This window comes from Cervus elaphus, chromosome 7 (assembly GCF_910594005.1).
Source record: "Cervus elaphus chromosome 7, mCerEla1.1, whole genome shotgun sequence".
In the NCBI taxonomy this organism is placed as follows: Eukaryota; Metazoa; Chordata; class Mammalia; order Artiodactyla; family Cervidae; genus Cervus; species Cervus elaphus.
In genome coordinates this window covers 15,623,256-15,632,098 of record NC_057821.1, presented here as the reverse complement: position 1 = coordinate 15,632,098, position 8,843 = coordinate 15,623,256, and the positions used below count along the sequence as shown (strand labels likewise).

At 44.8% G+C, this 8,843-nt stretch overlaps 1 non-coding gene across 1 annotated transcript; it reads left to right on the top strand.

Annotated features, from left to right (window-relative positions):
• Positions 1–8,370: 8,370 nt before the first annotated feature.
• On the top strand, positions 8,371–8,443 carry TRNAG-CCC. The gene has a single exon. It is a non-coding gene; the product is annotated as a tRNA-Gly (tRNA).
• The last annotated feature ends 400 nt before the right edge of the window (positions 8,444–8,843 follow it).

Here is an 8,843-nt window from a genome sequence, read left to right as displayed (position 1 = left end):
TCTAAATATAGTCATATCGGTGGGTTAGTGCTTCAGCAGATGAATCTGGCGGCGGCGGGGCGGGGGAGGCGGGGGGATGACACTATTCAGTACATAGTAGATGCTGACAGGGGACATGAGACTCCTGGGTCGGAGACAGAAGACTCACTTACTCAAAGCCCAGCAGGTAGCACAAGCTTCATGTTCTCATCTTTCCTCCCCAGGTCCCATTGGGCTTAAATGGATGCTCACAACAAGTGAGTTTGTGTCACAGAGGAGGAACCCCAAGCCTAGGGTACCTCGATCTTTCATCATAAGGGACTGTAAGAAATCATGCTCAGCCTTTGCCCTGGGATGACTAACAAGCAAATTGGACAGCAAATAAATTAGCCTTCTTCTCCAGAGTGATACATTATCTCTGACTTCCTAGACTGTTTGTTGTACCAACACTCTGGAAAAGATGATCCAGAGGCTAGTGCCACTGCCATAAGCATCTCTCTTACTGAAGAGAAGTCTCTTGCACATATATGAGAGATTCATGCAGAATTACTCCCTAACACTTCTCAGATGGAGAACAAGGCACAGATGTCCACCCTTACCACTTTAATTCAACAATGTGCTAGACATGACAGCCAATACAGTGGGGCAATAAATGCAAAGATTGGTAAAGAAGTAAAATGTTGTAGATGAGCTGATTGTTTACACAGAACATGCTAAGGAATTAGGGCTTTTGTAACAAAACAACTATAAGAATTAATGTGTGAATTTAGAAAGATCATAAGATACAAGGTCAAATACTAAAAACAATTGGATGTCTACATACCAGTAACAAACTATCCTTAAAATTCTACTTACAGTAGAAACACATCATAAAATACTTATGAATAAATTTAAGAAAATAAATGCAAGACTAAAAATACAAAATAAAGATCTAAATAACTGGAATGATAGCCCATGTTCATAAATTAGAAGACTCCAAACTGGTATGGTGACAAGTCGCCCTAAATTAGATTCTCCTCTTCGATTCATTGAATCCGATCATAATCCCAACAGATTTTTTTAAAAGAAATTGTCATGCTAATTTTGAATTTTATATGGAAATAAAAAAGACTTAGAATAGTCAAAGAAACTCTATTAAAAAGAATAAAGTTGAGGGCTTATACTACTTGTCTCCAACATTTATTATAAAAGTTACATTAATCCAAACTGCGTGGACTGATGTAAGGATCCCTCAATAGATCAGTGGGGCAGAATAGAGTCTGTTATAGACTCATATGTCAACAAACATTTGATTTTAACCAAAGGCACCAAGTTATTGTAATGGAGAAAAGTCTTTCCAGCAAACGGCACTGGAAGAACTGGATACTAATATGGAAAACTGAATTTAGGCCCTTGCCTAACACATATTAAAAAAATTAATTTGATATGGATCATATGTTCTAGAAGCCTCTAGAAGAAACTGGGAAAATATCTATGTGACTCAAGGTTAGCCAGGGTTTCCTAGACTGAATTGAGGCAAATAATAACCATAAAAGAAAACATGGTTAAATCAGATTCCATAAAAGTTAAAAACTTCTGCTCATCAAAAGGCACTACTGGGAGAACAAACAGGCAAAAAGTCACAGATTAAGGGAAGCGTTCACAAGACATGCATCTGACGAAGGACGAGTGTCCAGAGTATGCATATCACTCCTGCCACTCAATAATGAAAAGACAAACAATTCAATAAATATGGGCCAAGATCTGCACAGACATTTCACAAAGAAAGATTAATGAATGGCCAATAATGTTATGAAAAAAGATGCTCAACATCATCAGTCATCAGGGAAACGTAAATCAAAACTGGATGATATACTACGGCACACCCATTTGGATGGCTAAAATTAAAATGCCTGACTGCACCGCTCTTGATGAGGATGCGGAACTGGGATTCTCAGATGTTGTTGATAGGACTGTGACAAGGTACAATTGGTTTGGAAAGTTCTGGCAGCTTTTCTATAAAACTAAATATACACCTGGGCTTTCCTGGTGGCTCAGCGGTTAAGAATCTGCCTGCAATGCAGGAGACCCGGGCTCGATCCCTGGGTCGGGAAGATCCCCTGGAGGAGGGCATGGCAACTCAGCCCAGTATTCTTGCCTGGAGAATCCCCATGGACTGAAGAGCCTAGTAGGCTACAGTCTATAGAGTTGCAAAGAGTCGGACACTACTGAAGCGACTGAGCACGCACGCAGAAACATACATCTAACCCACAACTCAGTAATTTCATCCCTAGATATTTACCCAAATGAAAGCATATGTTCACAAGAAGTATTGTATAGAATGTTCATACCATCTTTGTTAATAAGTTTCCAAAACTGAAAACAATCTAGGTGTCCATTAGCAGGACAATGGAATATAAAACCCTGAGCTCTCCATTCAATGAATTCAGCCGTAAAAAGGAATAATTTACTGACCTACATGGCATGGACTAAGCTTTAAAACAAGCTATGGGAAAGAAGTCTTAAGCAAAAGAGTATGTACTGTTTATATCAAAGAGTATGTACATTTATATAAAATTCTAGAACTGGCAAGCTATTCTATGCATTTTCTGTGGGGTGTTTTTTTTTTTTTTTTTTTTTGCCAGGCAGAATCTTATTTCCCGGGCCAACGATCTAAAATCAGACCCTTGGCAGTGAAAGTTCTGAATTCTAACCACTGGACCACCAGGGAATTCCCTATTCTATGGTTAAAAAAAAAAATCAAAGATAAGCACAACACAGTGCTTATCTTTGCAAAGAATGAGGGTGATGCAGAGATTGACTGGAAGAGATATGAGGGGACTTTCTGGAGGGATGATTTGGGTTTACAGACAGGTGCATCTGCCAATAACTCCTCAAATGGTATATTTAAGATCGATGTATTCACTATACGCAAATTTCACAGAAAAAGAACTGTAAACTAATATTAAATTCTAGTTAATGTTATGAATACTGAAGTATTTAAAAGTGAATTTTACTGACATCTATAATACATTTTGAAATGTATCAGAAGTAAGACTTATTAATGGATGATAGATATATGATAAAGCAAATATTCTAAAATACTGATTGTAGAATATAGGTGTAAGTATATGGTCCATCCATGCTAAGACTCTCAGTCATGTCTGACTCTTTGAGACACTATGAACTGTACCCCACCATGCTCTTCTGTCCAGGAGACTTTCCAGATAAGAATACTGGAGAGGGTCCCCATTCCCTTCTCCAGGGGAGCTTCCCGACTCAGGGAAAGAACCCAGGTCTCCCACATTGCAGGCGGATTCTTTACCGTCTGAGCCACCAGAGACGCCCATCTGGGAAACCCCAAGTATATCATAGTCATGGACAAGCTACTTTCTCGTTTCAGTCTGCTTGAAATTTTTCCTTAAGAATGCTTGGAAAATATGAGGGAAATATTGTTGGAAAGTATTTGTATACACCCCCAAGTTTATGGGAAATAAGAGTTTCCCTTATCCTGATAGATACCAGCATGCTTAGCTTTTAAGTGACAGATTTGCAGCAAAAGGCTACCCCAAAGAACAGAGGTGCCATGCATTAATTAAAGAATTTTCCTATGAACATATAACCCCAAGGCTAAGCTTTTTAGTGTTTAGTATGATGTTCTGCCTTCATCAGAGTCATTAGTGGGATTGAGAATATGATTATGCCCTGACACGTCTGTTTGCATTTCAAGCTGCTAGGCAGGCTCAGTCAACACTTCCATGTGCTGATAATCATAATCAACCCATTTGTTCATTTAAGACAAACAAATGATTACTCTTTGGGGAAGAAAGACCTTGAGTCCTAATTGGCAATTTATTCCTTCTTATGAACGTTAGCCAGTTATTCTGTGTTTCTCCCCAAACATATAGAACCTCAGAGCTACTTTTTCCCTTCCCTGGAAGATTGGTCTGGGAACTTTCTTCTATTCCTCTTCTGGCTTGTAAATGCCCAATTAAAAGAAATACGTAATGGGCATTTCACACACAAACACCACACACACATATGCACACATGGTAATGGGAAGCAAGGAGGCATTTTACTTTAGTGCAAACATTACTGTTTAAATTGCAGTGCAAGGCCTTTAAATGTACATTAAAAATCACAATATGCAGGCTACGGCCATGCCAACTGGCGAAAGTGATGCCCAATTACACTTGAGGATTTGACGCATCCATTCAGCTGCGCCTAGGCCCCATCCTGAGGAACTCTGTCCTTCCAAGTTCAGATTAGAAGACACAAACCTTTCATCAATTTTGGTGGAATGCGGCCCCTTAATCAAAGATCTTGCCAGATCTTTGCATCTTTGCATCCTGAGAAACTCTGTCCTTCCAAGTTCAGATTAGAAGACACAAACCTTTCACCAATTTTGGAACTGGAACGCGGCCCCTTAATCAAAGATCTTTTCAGATCTTTGCATCTTACCAGATGTGGAATCAAGACTAGTGGAAACTCACAGCAGTCCCTTCACTCGGCAGACTTCCTGGAAGAAGTAAGCTCTGAGATTAGCTGAGAACCACAGGAGAACCAACAAAGCAAGACGGCGAGTGTTCCAGGGGCTTTGGTGAACAAGAGTGGAGGGAGAGGGCACAGCTTGCTGGGTTCCATGCCCATGGGGGCGATGGCTCACCTGGCCATACCAGCCCCTGAAAGCCCTCAATTCTGGGGCACCACTCCCCATTCCCACCCAGGCCTTCATGTTGAGGTCCTCTGAGACGAGCAGTGCACAACCTTTGCAAAGCTGTGTGGTCAAGGCCACAGGGGCCAGCCCCATGCTCAGAGCACCTGCTTCTCTGGAAGACAGCCAGCTTCCTCTCTTTTGCATTATACCTCTCTCACGGGTGCTCTGCAAGCCAGCATTTCTGTTTCAATGTTCACGGGCTATGGCTTTGGGGATAGTATCTACTTGCCCATTTCTCTAATGTGCTCACTTTGTCCTCAAAGCCGGGATAAATGCTGAACAAGGAACTTTTAATCCAGAGGGATTCAATCCAGAACAAGAAGGAAGAAGGGGACCAGGAGCCTGGGGCCCATAGTGGGCAGGAAAAGACAGTCTTTTAGGGTTACCCGCTCATCCTGGTTTGCCTAGGTCTTGTCAGTGTTAGCCCTGAAAGTGCCACACCCCAGGAACTTGCCTCCCACACCTCAGGCCCAGGCAAATTGGGGTAATTGGTTACCTTACAGCTTTCCTGGTCCTTCAGGGGCCTAGGGCATTACTGACCCCCTACTTCTGGGGAAGGCAGATGGGCCCCCAAACTGGGGGATCCCAGGGGAAGCAGAGGTGGTAAAGCTGATGTTCTCAAACTCAGGGTGGGCAGGAGCCTGTCTGAAGGAGTTAGAAGTCTCTAGCTAAGAGTGGCTTCTCTCCCTACTCCCTCCCCACCCCATGGGCTGTTCTGGAGACTGAGGAAGAGATGTGATGGGCACAGGCCTCTCTCTGCTAGCCCTTCAGCAGAGAGATCTGAAAAGCCACAGTGTCATCCAAGGCCAGGTTGTTCATTTTTTCTGGGCAACTGTTTAGAGAAAGGAGGCTGCCAACCCTGTCATCCTAACACCCGCCCTAACTGCATGGCAGCCAGCCTCAGAGCTCCTCAGGGTCCCTGGCAGAAGGGTGACTCTCTTGTTAGCTCCATGTCAGGCCTGCCTCTCTGACTTCCACCCTGACCACTGCAGTGGCCTGGATCAGAGCAGCAAGGCACAGCCCACCTGGTGGGGGGCCTGCGGGGGGCGGGTGGGGGGAGGGTGGAGTGGGCTGCACACTCATGGGGGCAGCCTGGCAGGAGGGAGGGGACCCCAGTCCTTTCCATCACAGCTTCCATCACCTCCAGATACCTACAATGTTTCTGTTTTCTTTCTTCCTTTTTTTTTTTTCTTTTCGATCGTGCCATGATGCTTGTGGATCTTAGTTCCCCAACCAGGGATCAAACCCATGGAAGCTCAGAGTCCTAACCACTGGACTGCCAGGGAATTCCCTCACTGTGTTTCTCAGTGTAGATCAGTGGATGATCTGAGCCAGTGTCCTAGGCTTTCCTTGTGCCAGTGACACCATCTGGAAAATGGATCTGTAACCTCATAATAAAAAGTTCGAGAAATGAGCTCATTGAGGGGAAATTTGGGCTGTGGGAGTTGGCTGTTAAGCTGTTTAAGAAGCCCAGGAAGACTGTGTTGGCTGATTGTTCTGGGTAGGTTTACAAATTGTAACGTCTTGGTTACAGATTTGGTTACAGGTGTCTGCTCAACTGACATCCCAGTAATGGAGTCCCTAGAACATGCAGCCAATCTGGGTTAGGTGTGAGAATGTCAAGAAGTGGAATTTACCTTTGGCAATCAACACAGAAATTCCCAGGAAGGGGAAGGGATCTAAAATCAAGGGGTTGAGATTGAGATTTTATTAAGCAACCAGTCCAGTGCCTGGCATGGAGTGGGCCTACTACAGAAGGATGCTACTACTGTGACTCTAGAGAGAGTCTGAGAGTCAGAGATTGAACTGAGAGTCACAGGGGTGAGGAAGAAAGAGAGGCTGGCAGGAATGGCCACAAAGGCAGAGATCATGAGGAGTCATCGTCCTGCCCACAGGCATGTTCGAGGGTGTGACAATTAAATGTTTCCATGGACTTTCTCTGGGATGCAAGTTGCTAGGAAAAGAAGAGAGGCCCCAGTTTACAGATGAAGAATCAGCTGTGCTTGCAGTTGGGATTTATGATATTTTACTATCAGCATCACCCCATGCCTCAAAGACCATGTGCTTGCTTTCTCTTTCTATTGCATCACCCTTATAGTATTTTTCAAGTAGTGGGGGGAGTCAACTGAATTCCTTGAGGAGGGGGTTGTGTTGATACCATAAGATTGGAAGCTCTGAGATTATGGACTTAAGTGGCTTCATCAAACTGGGAATCCCTGAGGCCAGGAATGGGGTTTATCTATCCCTCAGACGGGGAGGCCTCAGAACATGGCAGCTTGTTACATTTTGGGTGAAAAGCAGGGCTGGCTGGCCCTGCCATGAGAATCACCCTTGAGCTGGGCTCAGGCTCTTTGAAGCCTCTTTGTATAACAATGGTGGAGATTGTCCTAGGGCCCTAGCGAAGCAATGGGACCCAGCCACATCCCAAGAGGAGGGCCCAAGAGTGATGGGCAGAGGACAGGTGCCAGGTCACAGTCCTGTCAAGCCTGCTGTTTGCATGCCCCTTGGGCCATTTCCTGCATCTTGTACCCCATGCTCTCACTGCTCTGGGAGCAGACATTGATGTGGGAGAAGCCCCAAAGAGCTCCACGAAGACTATAAATAAGTGTGTTGTGCTCCTTGCTAATGCCTGAATTATTGCTTTCCCTTCTCCTCAAATGAAAGGAGCACTTTATTGGCTTGGGTTTAGGAACAACACATAAAAAGTGACTTGTTTTTTTGTTCTAACATCGCGAAGTAAGGCCGGAGAGAGAAGTGCTGGGGGAGAATGAGGAGGGATGGAGGTGAGAAGTGGGAGGCAGGATGGGGGTGTGAGTGGGGAGGGTTCAGACAGAAGGAGGAGGAAACAGTGGAACAAGGGGGTGAGTAAAGGTCTGAGGAGCAGGGTAGAGGAAGACGGTGTCTGAAGAGGGAGGCAGGAGTGAATGCTGCTTAGTGAGACATTACAGTCATCTCCCAAGAGCTACCTGCCCATGGGAAGGTGCTAAGAGCCAAAGGCAGCAGTCAATTTCAACTAGAAAAGCGTCGACTCTCTGGAGACGCTGTCCAGTCTCAGATGCCAGGGGTGCAGAGTGCGGTTTGAAGGCCAAACAAACGGCCGGGGTTTCCTTGAGTTTTTCTGGCCCCAGGCTGCCACCATCCAGATTCCCACATGTTACTTTTTTTAACCCCTGAATCTGAAGGTTGAGGTTTTCAAGGGAAAGAACTTGATGCTTCTCTCATGTGGGGAAGGAGCAGCGAGAGGCCTTAATTTAGGGTGCCTTGATCTGGTTCTTCTCCTTCAGGGTGAAGGGTTCTTCACCCTTCAGGAGCCATTTCCCATTGGGAGTGGAGATGGAGTGATACAGAAGGGACAGGACTCCATCGTACACCAGGAGCCACCCCCCCACCTCAGCGAGCCTTTCCTTTGTCTCTACACTCCTTCTGCTGAGGGCCATCTACTGCTTGATGCTCTGTCAGCTATGGGTCACCCTTTATGTTTTGACTCAAATTTACTTGCTTTCTGGAGTATATCCTGACACTCCCAGTCTATGTTCCCACATCACCCTGTATTTATCTTTATTATTGTTTGTGTCATGCTGAATTTTGATGGTCAAAGTTATCCATGGAGCATTAACTGGGGGGTTCTTGAGGGCAAGAATAGAGTCTTACCTTTGTATGTTTAGACAAGGTCAGAAATATGGTTAAGCAGAATTTCCCTGGTGGTCCAGTGCTTAAGACTTTGCACTCCCAATGCAGGGGGCCCAGGTTTGATTCCTGGTCAGGGAACTAGATCCCACATGCTGCAACTAAGAGTTCACATGCTGCAACTAAAAATCCTGCATGTCTCAACTAAGACCTGGTGCAGCCAGATAAATATATATTAAAAGAAAGAAGGGCTTCCCTGGTGGCTCAGTGGTAAAGAATCTGCCTGCCAATGCACCAGATGTGGGTTCTATCTTGGGTTGGAAAGATCTCCTGGAGGAGGAACCCACTCCAGTATTCTTGCCTGGAGAATCCCATGGACAGAGGAGCCTGGAGGGATACAGTCTATGGGGTTGCAAAAGAGTCAGACATGATTTAGCAACTAACCAACAACAAAAGAAAGAAAGGTGGTTAAATATCCAATGGTGCTCAAGGAAGGAGGAGAGGAAGGAACTGCAGAGAGGTGTCCAATGCAGTGGAAGAT